This window comes from Sturnira hondurensis, unplaced genomic scaffold (genome assembly GCF_014824575.4).
Source record: "Sturnira hondurensis isolate 20B ecotype Veracruz unplaced genomic scaffold, ASM1482457v3 Scaffold0011391, whole genome shotgun sequence".
Taxonomy (NCBI): Eukaryota; Metazoa; Chordata; class Mammalia; order Chiroptera; family Phyllostomidae; genus Sturnira; species Sturnira hondurensis.
Genome location: NW_028084022.1, coordinates 1505131 through 1520440, shown reverse-complemented (window position 1 = coordinate 1520440; position 15310 = coordinate 1505131).

Below are 15310 nucleotides of genomic sequence, written 5' to 3'. Positions count from 1 at the left end.
CTCTAGATGGATTACCTCAGAGAGGAGAGAGAGGAGAAAAATGAGAGAGACTAAAAAGAGGAGAGAGTGAAGAAAAAGGTAAAGAAGGGGAGTAGGAGGAGAAGGAAGTGGATAAAGAGACAAAGAGTGGAGAGTATATGCATTGACACTGACAAACACTACTTTCCTGTGTGTGCTTTGTACTTGTAATGGTTAATACCCAGATGTGTCCTAAATTTCATGAAGCTATTTCTTTCCCAATGATGAGTAGTAACAATCCAATTGAAATATGACCCTTGATTTTTTTCAAGAGGAGAGGATAGAGTCTTTTGTTTCCTGTATACATTTTTAAAAGATTTTATTTATTTATTTTTAGAAAGAGGGGAAGGGAGGGAGAAAAAGAGGGAGAGAAACATCATTGTGTGGTTGATTCTTATGTGGCCTCCATGAGGGACCTGGCTAGCAACCCAGGTATGCCCCCCAACTGGGAATTGAACTGGCAACCCTCTGGTTTGCAGCCCATGTTCAATCTACTGAGATATACCAGCCAGGGCCCTACATACATTTTCGTTAGTACAATGTTGAGTTAAAAATAAACAACTGTAATCAATGTCCTTATAACATATTTCTCCTTGCTTTCGCCTACAAAACTGCTGCTCCACAGGTAAGCTGTGCTCTCTTTCAAGGCCTGACCTCATTGATCAGTTGAGGTGAGCTTGTTATTTCCTTGCCAGGCTATAGCTAACACACAAATGTACCAACTTTCATCACCACCAAGTCACTGTTGACGTTACTGCTTGATTGACCTCTGTCTCCAAGAGGTGAGAGTAAGGGAAATAAAGAAAGGAAAGAACAGAAACAAAGGAGAGAAACACGAAAGAAAAAAATGAAAACCCATAGCAATTATCCCCAGCTCCCTTCCTAGCTCATGTGCCCGTCCCCTCTCTACTCAGGAATTCATTGAACAAATGATATTTCTTTGAGCCACAGCCTTTCCATTCCCTACTGTGGGATCAATAAAAGTATATAATATGGAGAGAGGCCAGACATTAAAATCAGACACCTTGGATTCTAATTCTAGGACATAGCAGTGTCTGACTCAAACAAACTCCCTTTATTAAGCAGTTTGTGTTTGAGTCTCCTGTAGCAATGCTAATATTGGCTTCTGGGCTGTATATAGTTTTCTACCATTTTTTGTGTCTGTACTATCTCACTGAGAATCCACTTTTCTCAAATGTGTTTAGCAATATGGGAAATAAATTCTAATTGACAACAAAGTATGTTGCTGCATAACAGACATATGGACACAGCCTTGTATATACACAATGTATGTGTGGTAAACAATCCAACCCCCCAAAATATATAATAAAAAGTCTCTGTTCTTTCTTGCTCAACAACCCTCAGTTCCTTTTGCAAATGGAGCCAATGAACCACTGTTAACTATCCTTGTCTGACAGGTAAACTTTACTATAAAGAGGAAATCAGTCCAAGTTGCTCCTGGTTAGTACCAGATGCTGAAGTAGAGGGCCCTCAGTAGTTTATGGTGGGAGGCATGAGGCCTTGGGCTCTAATAAGGATAATAGCCCTGAAAACAGGTAAGGTGAGAGGGTAGGAAACCTATTTACAGTTACTATTCCTTTGGGGTGTGACATTTAGGTCATGGAATGGAAGAATCTCATCAAAGGAAAATATGAGTTGCAAAAAAGGAAGGTCCCTGTCCAAAGCCACACACACACACACACACACACATACACACACACATATTCAGAGGCAGATGTGAGATGCTAGGTGGTAGGTCTCCAGCTTCCTAGGACAGTGTTGTTTTATGAATTTCTCACCATCTCCACCAGTGAAACTCACCAGGCTAAGCTATCTACTTCTGGCATCTTCCACTGCCACTCTATTTTCTATATCCATACAATGAGCCTTACAGATCTCTTGGGTCCCTCAAAGGGAATTTTTCCCTTCTCATTTTAGCTCAGACATAATGGTTTTCAAACTCCAAAGTGATCTGAGTCAACTGAGCTTATTGTTATACATGTCATTCTTCCGCAGCTGTTATTGAGTCTCGATGAACTTTCTCTGCCCCTTTGAGAAAGGTATTAACACCCAATGGATTTTTTTGTATTTACCCAATGACTTTCCTCCCAATGCAGCCCTATATCTACAGGGAAAAAATCATCATCTTGTTTTTTTCTTTGTATCATAATGTTTCTGTGTGTTTATAACATTAGTACATACTTAGTAGCAAATGAATATTATATAAGAATATTGGGAAAATATTGCATAAATCAACATGATGTTTTTAAAACCTTTTTGTAAGTGTTCCAGCTGAGATGGAGGCATAGGTAGAAACCTTCACTTCCTTGCACAATTAAAGGGAGGATAATAACCAATCTAAAATCAATAAACAATCAAGACCACCAGAAAATCAAACTTCATGAAACTACAACAACCAAGGAATTAAAGAAAAAATCAACCAGATCAACCAGACTGGTAAGGTCCACTGCGCAGGCCAACTCAGAAAAACCGTGGCGAGGTGGCTGAGGGGCAGAGCTGACTGCAGAGCTCAGAAGAGCTGCCCAGGAGGGACTGATTTAAGGGGAAAACTGAGACTCAGAGCTGACTGTGGGCTAAGGCTGGATTTGCCCTGGTGGGAGATACTTTCAGTCTGACTGGAGAGTCTGTTGGAAGGTGCACTAGAGACAAGCAGGCAAGCTGCATTGTTCCCTCTCTGACCTCTCCCCCCACAGGCAGCTATGCAGAGTAGCAAAGAGGGTTGTCCTGCCCTGGTGAATATCCAAGGCCCTGCCCCCTTACAACCTATCAGACAAAGAAATGTGGCTCAAATGAAAGAACACAGCAAAACCTCAGAAAGAGAACTAAGCGGGGAGGAGATTGCTGACCTATCTGATGGAGAATTTAAAGCCCTGATAATCAAAATGCTCACAGAACTGATTGAGTTTGGTTGAAAAATGAAAGAACAAATAAAAGATATCCAAAATGAAATAAAGCACCATATTCAGGGAACCAACAGTGACAAGAAGGAAACCAGGATTCAAAGCAACAATTTGGAACAAAGGGGAGAAATAAACATCCAACAGGATCAGAACAAAGAAACAAAAATAAAACAAAATTGAAGAGAAGCTGGGGATTCTCTGGGACAACATGAAACGTTTCAATATCCGAATTATAGGTGTGCCAGAAGGAGAATAGCAGCAAGAAATTGAAAACTTATTTGAACAAATAATGAAGAAAAATTTCCCCAATCTGGTGAAGGAAATAGATTTCCAGGAAGTCCAGGAAGCCCAGACAGTCCCAAAGAAGTTGAACCCAAAGAAGAACACAGCAAGGCACATCATCATTAAGATACCCAAGATTAAAGACAAAGAGAAAATCCTAAAAGCAGTAAGAGGTAAGGGGACAGTTACCTACAAAGGAGTTCCTGTAAGACTATGAGCTGATTTCTCAAAAGAAACCTTACAGGCAAGAAGGGGCTGGAAAGAAGTATTTGAAATCATGAAAGACAAGGAACTACATCCAAGATTACTCTGTCCAGTAAAGCTTTCATTCAGAATAGAAGGGCAGATAAAGTGCTTCCCAGATAAGGTCTAGTGAGAGGAGTTCATTATCACCAAGCCCTTATTATATGAAATGTTAAAGGGACTTATCTAAGAAAAAGAATATAAAAAATATAAACAATGAAATGACAACAAACTCACAACTATCAACAAATGAACCTCAAAAAGAAAAACAATGAAAACAAAAACTAAGCAAACAACTAGAATAGAAATAGAATCAGAGAAATGGATATCACACAGAGAAAGTTTAGTGGGGAAGGGGAAGGGAGGGATAAGGGGAAAAAGGTACAAGGAAGAAGAAGCATAATTAGCAGGCATAAAATAGATGGGGAGAGATAAAAATGATATAGAGAACAGAGGACTCAAAGCACTTATATGTACAACCCATGGACATGAACTAAGTTGGGTGGAATGCTGGAGGGTTAGGAGGGCAGAGTAGAGGCGAGATAAAGGGGGGAAAGTTGGGGAAACTGTAATAGCATAATCAATGAAAAGTACTTAAAACAAACAAACAAACAAGCAAAACCCTTTTTGCCAGCTGTCAAGGAAATCCCCACTCTGGACACAAGATGGAGCTTTTAGCTAAAATTAAAAAAAAAGGCAGTTAAATGTGGGTTCTACCATATTATTTTCTCTTCATTAAAACATGTAACTTCGTTATCTTTGAAAACATATTAGTTAACTGATCATAGAATTGTATAATGATAAAGCTGACAGGCTCCTTAATTTCTATGACCTCTCTCCATGTAGTTATATGGTTGCCTCCTCTGTTCTTTGAAGGTTTGCCATCCTCGACTCCCAAGACAATACAAGGTTCATTCAGAAGGTACCCAGCCATATAATATGAAGAATAGAGACATTTATTGAAGAAGATACAAGATACAAGAAATGTTGCACATAGGACAACGAAACCTCAGTCCCTTCAAAGTAGGCATGTTGGACCTCAGAGACAGTTCTCCCAATCACTGTCAGCTGCCCCATTGTATTTTCCTGAATCTCATTGATGGTCTGAAATCTTTTCCATTTCAAAAGTGATTTTACTTTGGGAAAAAGCCAGAAGTCACACAGCACCATATCTAGGCTGTAGTGGAACTGAGTGACTTGGGTAATTTGATGTTTCACCAAAAAAAAAAAAAAAAATCGTGCACAAGATGTGATGAATGAGCAGATATGTTTTGATAATGCTGCCAGTCACCAGTTCCCCATAGCTGTGGCCTTCTGAATCATCTGAACAGGAATGCTCAAGCTTAACGCAAAATTTGATGTAGATACATTGTTCTACTCACTCAGTCATTTTGAATGCTGTGGCTACACAGTACACATGTTCATTCAACAGGGTCTATTACCCCTATTGACAGTGAAGTTGTCATTCTTCATACATGCACATTCCAGTCCACTCTCCTTGGCTACCAGGTTACATCGATGTCATACAAACCACTTTCATTATATTAACAATGGCTGGACCTTTTCCAGACATACCTTGTACTATGTGTCTGGCTCTGTTCATAAATTTTTGAGCATTTCTCTTCCTTTGCTCTCCCCTTCTGTGCAGGTGCTTTCCTAAACCCCTCAGCGTTTTTTTTTTTTCTTCTCATTTTGCAATATATGCACACTTTCCTTGGCTGATCTCATCCATTCCCATGGTTTTAACTCCCATTATGTGTTGATTAATAAGTCATCATACATATATCCTAGTATTAGCTCTATGCTGAGGTTCAGATATACATATTTCCTTAGCTGTTGGGAAACTCAAGGAATTTTATATTCCTGCCCAAAGGAAGATTTTTGGCCTGATCCAAGGGATAGGACATTTAAAGACCACATAACAGGTTGGTTAGCAAGTCTCTGAGTTCTCAAGGTCCACAGTGGATAACCTTGGATGACTATATGAACTCTGATGTTGTTGATTTAGAAGAAAAAACTAGCAAAACAACAACAAACAAATACCATATGATCTCACCTTCAACAGGAATCTAATCAACAAAACAAATGAACAAACAAGCAAAATATAGCCAAAGACACTGAAATTGAGAACAGGCTGACAGTGACCAGAAGGGAGAGGGGAGATAATTTCAGGGGAAAGGGGGAAGCATTTGCAGTAACAAGTATAAAGGACACATGGACAATAACAAAGGGGTGGAGGAAACGGAAGGGAGGTGGGGAGGGCTTGGGGGTTGGGCTGGGCTGGAGGTAAAAGGCAGAAAACTGTACTCGAACAACAATTAAAATTAAAAAACTCAACAACAAACTCTTTCAACACTAGAGCACAACAACAAGTATCATGTAGAACTGGGGTGTCTGGTGTGTAGTAGTCACTAGTCACAAGAGGCTATGGAGCATATGGAATGGCTTGGATTGACATGTAGAGTAGACATAAAATACATATTACATTTTAAAATATTGATTCCAGAACAGCTTCCAGCTCATGTGAAGTTCTCAGTGAATTTTAGCAGCTACTGTTATTAGACACTCAATTATGGTCATTCCAAATTTCTAGATGTAACCAAAACCATCCAGGCATTTTGATGCTTCTCTATCTTTGTGAATTCTGTTTCTTCTGCCGGAATGTTCTATTTTAAGTTCTTCACCTATTAAACTCCTATTCATCCTTTAAGACCTAGCTTAAATATCACCTGCTATTGGAAGCTTCCTCATTTCCAGGGGAGATTTTCTCCTCTATGGTGTCATGTATGTACTGCTATTATTCCACAAATTGTAGTACATTTACATTTTTTCATGTTTAAGTCCCCTGTATCAATGTCAATACTCCTAGGCTATATTTATTTTTCAAACATTACATGATGCCAGTATTATCTTACTTAGAATCCACTTTTCTTAAATGTGTTCAGCCAGAATAAAAATAGGTTCCAATTGTGGCTTAATTTATGTGCCTGTTTCCTCCATTTGACTCTTAAACTCAACAGGGATAAGAGCTTGTCTGCTTCCTCCTGGTATCTTGAGTCTAGAACAAAATTTGCCCCATAACAGGCACTCAAATATTTTCCAAACTAAAGACTGAATTATCTAATTACACCACTTAGCTTTACATGTGAAGAAACTAAATCTTAGAGAAGTGATGAGACTTTTGGAATGAGATCACACTTTGGATCCCAGTGGACCAGGGCATTTTCTCCTGTCCTTGAAAAAAAAACCTGCAAAAAGTAACCTCAGAGTACTAGTGTAAATAGAAGGAGTACATAAATTAACCCATATCCTTCCATTTCTCCACCTTGTTAGAAAATATCATCAGAGTGAATCCCAAATCCTGATACTAAATTAAACATATAACCTGTATCAAAACACACTATTTTCTGATCTCAGAATGTTGTTTAAGATTTTTTCCCTTTTATTACCTTTCTTTGGCTGGCTAGATAATAGAATCTGCAAGTGATTTTAGGGTCCAATGTTGATGTGGCCTTTGTGGTAAGAATACTGTAAGTTGAATGACCTGGATGCTAATTATTATTCCACTACAAACCTCTTAGTTAAGTTACTTAAAATTTCAGCAATCACTTTCATATCTGTACAGTGAAAGTGTTGGATTGCATGCAATCTAAAGTCTAAAAATTCCCTGTGACTATAACTATGACAATATTGTTTATAGACAATCAGGATCTCTCTTATTTTTAGAGCTTCCTAGAGTAAGCATACATTTTCCTTAAGAATGCCTTTTGTTTTCTAACATATCTGAGGTCAGAAAATGAACATGGAAATAGTATCTCAGATTGGAATAGTGTTTGAAGATTATGAATTATTTTCACATACAATATTTCTGCTTATAAAATCTTTGTGGGGAAAGTAGGCTTATTTTTGTACCAATTCTGCAGATATTAGGGGTAGGAGTAGGGAGAGAGGAAAAATAATTTAATATTGGGAGTGTCATATTTATTCTTAGAATTGAGCGCATACTACCATATTAAATCATTCTATATAAGTATTGTAAAGCTCCATAAGATTAAGTGGCCAAGTTGGTAACAACGGAACCAAGTTAGATACAAATTGGCTGTAATTTCTGTGTTCTATATCCATAGCTCATCTTCCTGCAGTAGACTGTTTCACTTGTTTTGTGTACCATCATAATAAAGAACGAGTAAACATCTTTTATTTATGATAGCCCTTCACAGTGGAAAACTACCACTTTTTATCCTTTTCTCTTCCGGATCATTTACATTTCTAGCCTCAGAGCTAGAGTCAGCTCACATCATCTCATGAGAGCTAATTCCGTGCATCTCTTCCCCGACTCTTTGTTCAGTGACATCACTTTGGTGGCTTGAAATTGGCCATAGTGGGAGATTTTTACACTGTAGAGATAGTGTACACACACACATTACAAATCAATACCCACTTTTCCTTTGGAAAGCCAGGTTTTAAACATATACCAGCACATGTCTGATTCTGAATTAAAGAGAGAAATACTTGACTCTTGTTCTTTTTTGAAATATATTTTATTAATTATGCTATTACAGTTGTCCCATTCCCCCCTTCATGCCCCTCCACCTTGAATACACCCCCCCACATTCCCCCCTTTAGTTCATGTCCATGTATCACAAGTTCTTTAGCTTCTACATTTCTCACACTACTCTTGCCTTCCCCCTGTCTATTTTCTGCCCACTGTCTATGCTACTTATTCTCTGTACCGTCTCTCCCATTCTCCTCCTCCCATTCCCCTGTTGCTAACTGTCCATGCGATCTCCATTTCTTTGGCTCCACTCCTGATCTAGCTGTCCTCTTAGTTTGCTTTTGTTTTAGGTGTGGTTGTTAATCACTGTGAGTTGGCTGTCCTTTCACTGTTCATATTTTTATCTTCTTTTTCTTAGATAAGTCCCTTTAACATTTCCTATAATAAGGGCTTGGTGATGATGAACTCCTTGAATTTGATCTTATCTGAGAAGCACTTTATCTTCCCTTCCATTCTAAATGAAAGCTTTGTGGGATAGAGTAATCTTGGATGTAGGTCCTTGCCTTTCATGACTTGGGGCACTTCTTTCCAGCCCCTTCTTGCCTGTAAGGTCTCTTTTGAGAAATCCGCTGACAGTCTGATGGGAACTCCTTTGTAGGTGACTGTCCCCTTATCTCTTGCTGCTTCTAGAATTCTCTTCTTCATTTTCATCTTGGCTATTGTAATTATGATGTGCCTTGATGTGTTTCTCCTTGGGTCCAACTTCTTTGGGACTCTCTGAGCGTCCTGGACTTCCTGGAAGTCTATTTCCTTTGTCGGATTGGGGAAATTCTCCTTTATCATTTGTTCAAATAACTTTTCCACTTGTTGCTCTTCCTCTTCTCCTTTTGGTACCCCTATAATTCAGATGTTGGAATGTTTAAAGATGTCCTGGAGGTTTCTAAGCCTCTCCTCACTTTTTTGAATTCTTATTTCTTCATTCTTTTTTATTTGTTTTTTTATTTCTTCCTTCTGGTCCACTCCATTGATTTGAGTCCCCGTTTCCTTCCCATCACTATTTGTTCCCTGTACATTTTTTTGTTACTTAGTATAGCCTTCATTTTTCATCTAAGTTGCGACCAAATTCAACCAATTCTGTGAGCATCCTGAATACCAGTGTTTTGAACTGTGCATCTGATAGGTTGGCTATCTCTTTGTCTCTTTGTTGTATTTTTTCTGGAGCTTTGATCTGTTCTTTTGCTTGAGCCATTTTTTTTTTTGTCTTGACATGCCTGTTAGGTAGTGAGGGGCAGAGCCTTAGGTGTTCACCAGAGCAGGGCAACCCTTGTCACTATGTTGTGATGCTGTTGGTGTGGGAGGGGTCGGAGAGGGAACACTGGTGCTTGCAGAATGGTGCTTTCTTCGCTCTCTGTCGGATTTCAGTCACTTCTGCCACTTCCCCCAGGAAAACTGGGACCTTCTGGTGGTGATTCCTGTATGGGTGGGTTTGTGTATGTTCTAGGACCATATGGATCTCTCCAGCAAACTCTCCTGTGAGGCTGGGAGTCTCTCCTGGCACATCAACCCCCACAGGTGTTTTCAATTGGTGTTTTGAAGCTTTATTTCCCATACTGGGACCCTGGGTTATGTGGTCTGTCTCACTCCCCAGTTTCACCTGGTTTATCTGCATGCGAATGTGGGAATGCCTGGTTCCGCAAGCCACCTTGGGCGCCAAGCCCCTCCACAATCCACCGCCTCAGTGGGTCTACCCGCTGCCACCTTGCATGCCCACCAGTGTCTGGAAGATGCTGCTGTTTTTTGCTGCTGCGACCCCTCTCCATCCAGCTGCTTTACTCCATTCCTCCTACTGATGTGGATGAATCTGTCTACTTTAACTCCTTGGTTGTTGGACTACCATATAGTTTAATATTCTGTCACTACTGGTTGTTATTTTGTTTCTAAATTTTTGTTGTCCTTATTTAGGTTGTGCGAGGAGGCACAGTATGTCTACCTATGCCTCCATCTTGGCCAGAAGTCAGAAACTAATTTTTGTTTTGATGCAAGGAACAGGTCTGCCAAAGGCCTGACTTCCAGTCCATAAAAATATGCCAAAATACAGAGAGCCCAGAGAGCCTCTTGGAAATGCAAACTCCTTGTTTAGAGAGTCCCTTGGCTAGGCCTGAAGTTAGGTTTCAAGAGGGAGCAGGATGCTTAGATTAAAACACTTATGGCTGCAGAATATGTAGTCACCCATGAGAAAATGTCTAGGCTTTCATGAGGAAATCTCTCTAATGAATGCTATGCACTTGTTATCCCTAACCACATGGTACCATTCTCTATTTTAAAGATAAGAAATCTGCCCCTTTCCCCCCAAAAAGGGAAAATGAAAAAGAAGAGTCTATCATATTAAGCCCTGCTAGTTGTATATATTCTAAATTGCAAAGCGCAAGAGTGCCAAGTCTTCCCCAAGGAGAGCCCTTTGGCCTGACCCAGGGAATATTGTTTAAATTATTATTTAAATTATAATAAAGATTAAAGAACAGGTAGACACTGATTAGAAAGTCTTTAAATTTTAGGCCCCACAGGGGTTTTACTTGGCTGATAAAACAAAGATTTTCTTTTTAATAAAAGAAGAAAACAAACATTTTCAAGACTCTATAAAGTTGCAACAGAAAGTATTGATGCCAGGGAAGACTCATGAAGTCTACCACTTGTTTGTGTGATGCCAGGATTTGTATGAGAAAATATTATGGATCGACTGTCTAACATGGTAAGACATGAAGAGTCTCTCAGAATACTTATTGCAGTGTGATTAGGGGGTATTGAAGAAGTTAGCCAAGAAGCTGGCAAATTTCAAGACACAGAAGGTGTCCTGGGAAGGTCAACTTCCTGCTAGAGGGTCCATTGGCTAGAACCAAGGACAGGATGAGCAGCTGTCCTAGAATAGGCAGTAAATGGTAAGGAATTCTTTTAAACTTTCTGATCTGTCCTGGAGTCTTGCTTTAGCAAAGCAGAAATAGTCATCTTCTATTTTTTAAAAATATTTTATTTATTTATTTTTAGAGGGAAGGGAGAGAGAAGAAACATCAGTGTGTGGTTGCCTCTCACACACCCTCTACTGGGGACCTGGCCTGCAAACCAGGCATGTGCCCTGACTGGTAATCCAACCAGCTACCCTTTGGTTCATAGGCTGCCACTCAATCCACTGAACCACACCAGCCAGGGCAGTAGTCATCATCTATTAAAAAATAAATAATAGCTTCCTCTCACTACAAAAGGAAAATAATTTAGCAAAGAAACACTGCACACTAATAAAAACTCATTAAAATAGGGGTTACCACATTTAAACCTACCAAAGATATTTTTTACTTCCTGATAATGCCATTTGTTTTGTGTTTGTCTCTTGTGGCAAGCATATCAATCATTTATTTTAAGTGATATAGTGTTTTTTTGAAGGCTTCCTTTATTATCAACAGGAAACATTGGCAAACATTTCCTACCCCTGCCCTAAGGAAGAAAACAATATACAAAATGGCAATAAGAAAAGCTAGCAAGGAGCTTATACACACAATAAACATTGTATTTTCTATGAATTCCACACTTTTTTCTTTGATGTATATATCAAAAGGTCCATTTTTACAGAAATGGCTTGGAGAAAGAAAAAGAGCAACTCGAGACTGAACATTTGGGAATCCCACAAAGGTGAAAATCAGGTTATAGCCACAAGGATCAGCTGCCCTTTTGGAAACATGAAGAAAAGCTGATGCAAGCCTCACTTAAAGACAAATTACATCTGTGAGTCAAAAATGTGATCATCATCTTTTATTCTGAGCTAAAATGGAAGCTCTGAAAGGGCAGCTGTTGCTTTGAATAACAACCCACGTTTTAATGATTTCTAGCCAAGCGTAAACCAGATGACCTTCAGGACAATTGGCCCATTAATCAGCAGGATGCCTCATGATTATTTGATGTCAGTCACCTCTCTCTTTTTTACACAAATCTCTCTTGTTAGCTTTTTTTAAATCAAAGAGCTACAGGAACAAAGCCATCTATGGTCAACCTGGATATCTGAATTCACGGGAAGATGCTGTTCTGAAAAACATGGAAGTCAGTGAGAACTGAAGCGGGTTGTGGTGGGGATATGAAAGTGTGAATCCATGTCACTGGTAGAATGATAATTGCTACAGTGAGCTTTAGTGGTACTGCCCTGGCTTTTGAGTGGTCTCCCCTACAGGCAGTCTTCTCAGAGATTACAGTGAAGTGTCTCAGCATGCCTGGAACACAAGCACTCAGATATAAGCAACAAGATTCATCCTGAGAGCAGCATCTTATATTAGTTCACAGGACCTGATTTTCAGAAAAACTGATTACAGATCTAGCAAGAATCTTTATTTCATACGTCCCCTTTTCTAGTTTTACAGAAAAGAGGTCAAAGACTTTTACTAGTGTTGACCACAGCCAACTCTGGATTTTTTTAAATTAATTTATTTTTTAATTTAATTCTTGTTCAAGTAGAGTTTTCTGTCTTATATTCCCAGCCCTGCCCTCCCAGTGCTCCCCACCTCCCTCCCATTTCCGCCCCCCACCTTAGTTATTGTCCATGTGTCCTTTATACTTGTTCATGTGAGTCCATCCCCTTTTCCCCTATGATTCTCTCCCCTCTCCCCTCTGGACCCTGTCAGCCTGTTAGTATTTGAGTGTCTTTGGTCATATTTTGTTTGCTTGTTTGTTTTGTTGTTTAGATTCCTGTTAAAGGTGATATCATATGGTATTTGTCTTTCACCGCCTGGCTTACTTCACTCAGCATAATGCTTTCCAGTTCCATCCATGATGTTGCAAAGGGTAGAAGCTCCTTCTTTCTTTCTGCAGCATAGAATTCCATTGTGTAAATGTACCATAGTTTTTTGATCCAGTCATTGACCGATGGGCATCTAGGTTGCTTCCAACTCTTGGCTATCGCGAATTGTGCTGCTATGAACATCGGGGTGCATAGGTTCTTTGGGATTGGTGTTTCAGGGTTATTAGGATATACTCCCAAGAGTGGAATTACTGGGTGAAAAGGCACGTTCATTTTTAGGTTTCTTAGAAAATTCCATACTGATTTCCATAGTGGTTGTACCAGTCTGCAATCCCACCAACAGTGAACTAGGGTCCCCTTTTCTCCACAGCCTCTCCAGCACTTGTTGTTTGTTTCGTTGTTTATGATAGCCATTCTGACTGGTGTAAAGTGATATCTCATTGTGGTTTTAATTTGCATCTCTCTGATAGGTAGCGATATCGAGCATCTTTTCATGTGTCTCTGGATCCTCCGTATGTCCTCCTTGGAGAAGTGTCTGTTCAAGTCCTCTGCCCATTTTTTAATTGGGTTGCTTGTCTTCTTTGAGTGGAGTTGAGTGAGTTCTTTGTATATTTTGGAGATTAAACCTTTGTCTGAGGTATCATTGGCAAATATGTTTTCCCAAGCTGTTGCTTCTCTTTTTATCTTGATACTGTTTTCTGTAGCCATGTAGAAACTTTTAATTTTGATGAGATCCCATTTGTTTATTCTTTTCTTTATGTCCCTTGCTCTAGGGGACCTATCAGTAAAAATATTGCTGCGTGGAATATCTGAGATTTTCCTGCCAATGCTCTCCTCTAGGGCTTTAATGGTATCACGGCTTATATTTAAGTCTTTTATCCACCTTGAATTTCTTTTGGTGTATGGTGTAAGTTGGTGCTCGAGTTTCATTTTTTGCCAAAAAACTGCTCAAACTAATAAATGAATTTGGCAAAACAGTGGGATATAAAGTCAATATCCAGAAATCAAAGGCATTTTTGTATACCAACAATGAAACAGCAGAAGCAGAAATCAAGGAAAAAATCCCATTTGATATAGCAAAAACAAAAATAAAATATCTGGGAATAAACCTAACCAAGGAGGTAAAAGTCCTGTATGTAGAAAACTACACAACACTGAAGAAAGAAATCAAGGAAGACACAAACAAATGGAAACATATACCGTGTTCATGGATTGCAAGAATTAACATCATCAAAATGTCCATACTACCCAAAGCAATTTACAGATTCAATGCAATACCTACTAAAGTACCAATGGCATATTTCACAGACATAGAACAAACACTTCAAAAATTTATATGGAACCATAAAAGACCCTGAATAGCAGCTGCAATTTTGAGAAAGAACAATGAAGTAGGAGGGATCACAATACCTGATATCAAATTGTATTACAAGGCCACTGTAACCAACTCTGGATTTTAAAGTGACAGAGCACTCTTGAAAAAAGATGAGATGAAAGGAGGCTTGAAGCATTGAGAATTCATTAAGCTCCATTCCATTTCAGTGGTGAGCAATATCAGAGACACTTAAAAAAGGACTCAAGTTGTTGAACCACCATCTCATTGGTTAGAGTGGCTACATAGTAACAGGGATAGGTTTCAGAGAAGTGGCCTTATGAATGTTCAGGCAAAATTCTCTGATTTTCTATAGAACTCTTTCTCGGAGGGTGCCAGCCACACCCCTGGGTAGCCATAGCATTTGTTCGTTAGTACACTGAACTTACAGAAAAATAATAAAATATCTTAATAATACTTACCTAAATTCTAACAGAAACTCAAGGCACCTACTCTTACTCCATAAGGGGGAAGTACCAAAGGGCTGGAGGGAGACAGTATTATGTAGGGGGCTAAAAGTAAGGGCTCTGTTGCACATGGTAAACAAAACAAAGCAGGAATAGCTATATTAATGTCAGACAAAAACAGACTTTAAGTCAAAAATGTCGCAAAATACAATGAAGGAAATTATATAATGATAAAAGTATCAATTCATCAAGAAGATATAGTAATTGTAAATATTTATGTGGCTAACCTTAAAGCTCCTACATGTATGAAATAAGTTTGACAGAATTGGAGGGAGACATAGACAGAAACGCTATAAAGTAGGAGATTTCAATACCCCACTATAAAAATAGATAGACAAACAGATAGAAAATGAACAAGGAATGATAGGACTTGAATAATACCATAGACTAATTAGACTAATAGACATAAACAGAAAACTTCACCAAAGAACAGCATGATACACTTTCTTTTCATGGAACACATAGAACATTCTCCAGGACAGAACACACGTTAGGGCACAAAGCTAGTCTTAATAAAGAAGATTTAAACCATGCAAAGTAAATTTTTCTAATCAAAAACTAATAAAACTGAGTTCCGGCCAAGATAGAGGCATAGGTAGAAACCCTTCACTTCCTTGCACAACCTAAAGGAGGATAACAACCTATCTAAAACCAATAAACAACCAGAAGTGCCAGAAAATCAAACTGCATGGAATTCCAACAACCAAGGAATTAAGGAAAAATCAACCAGAATAA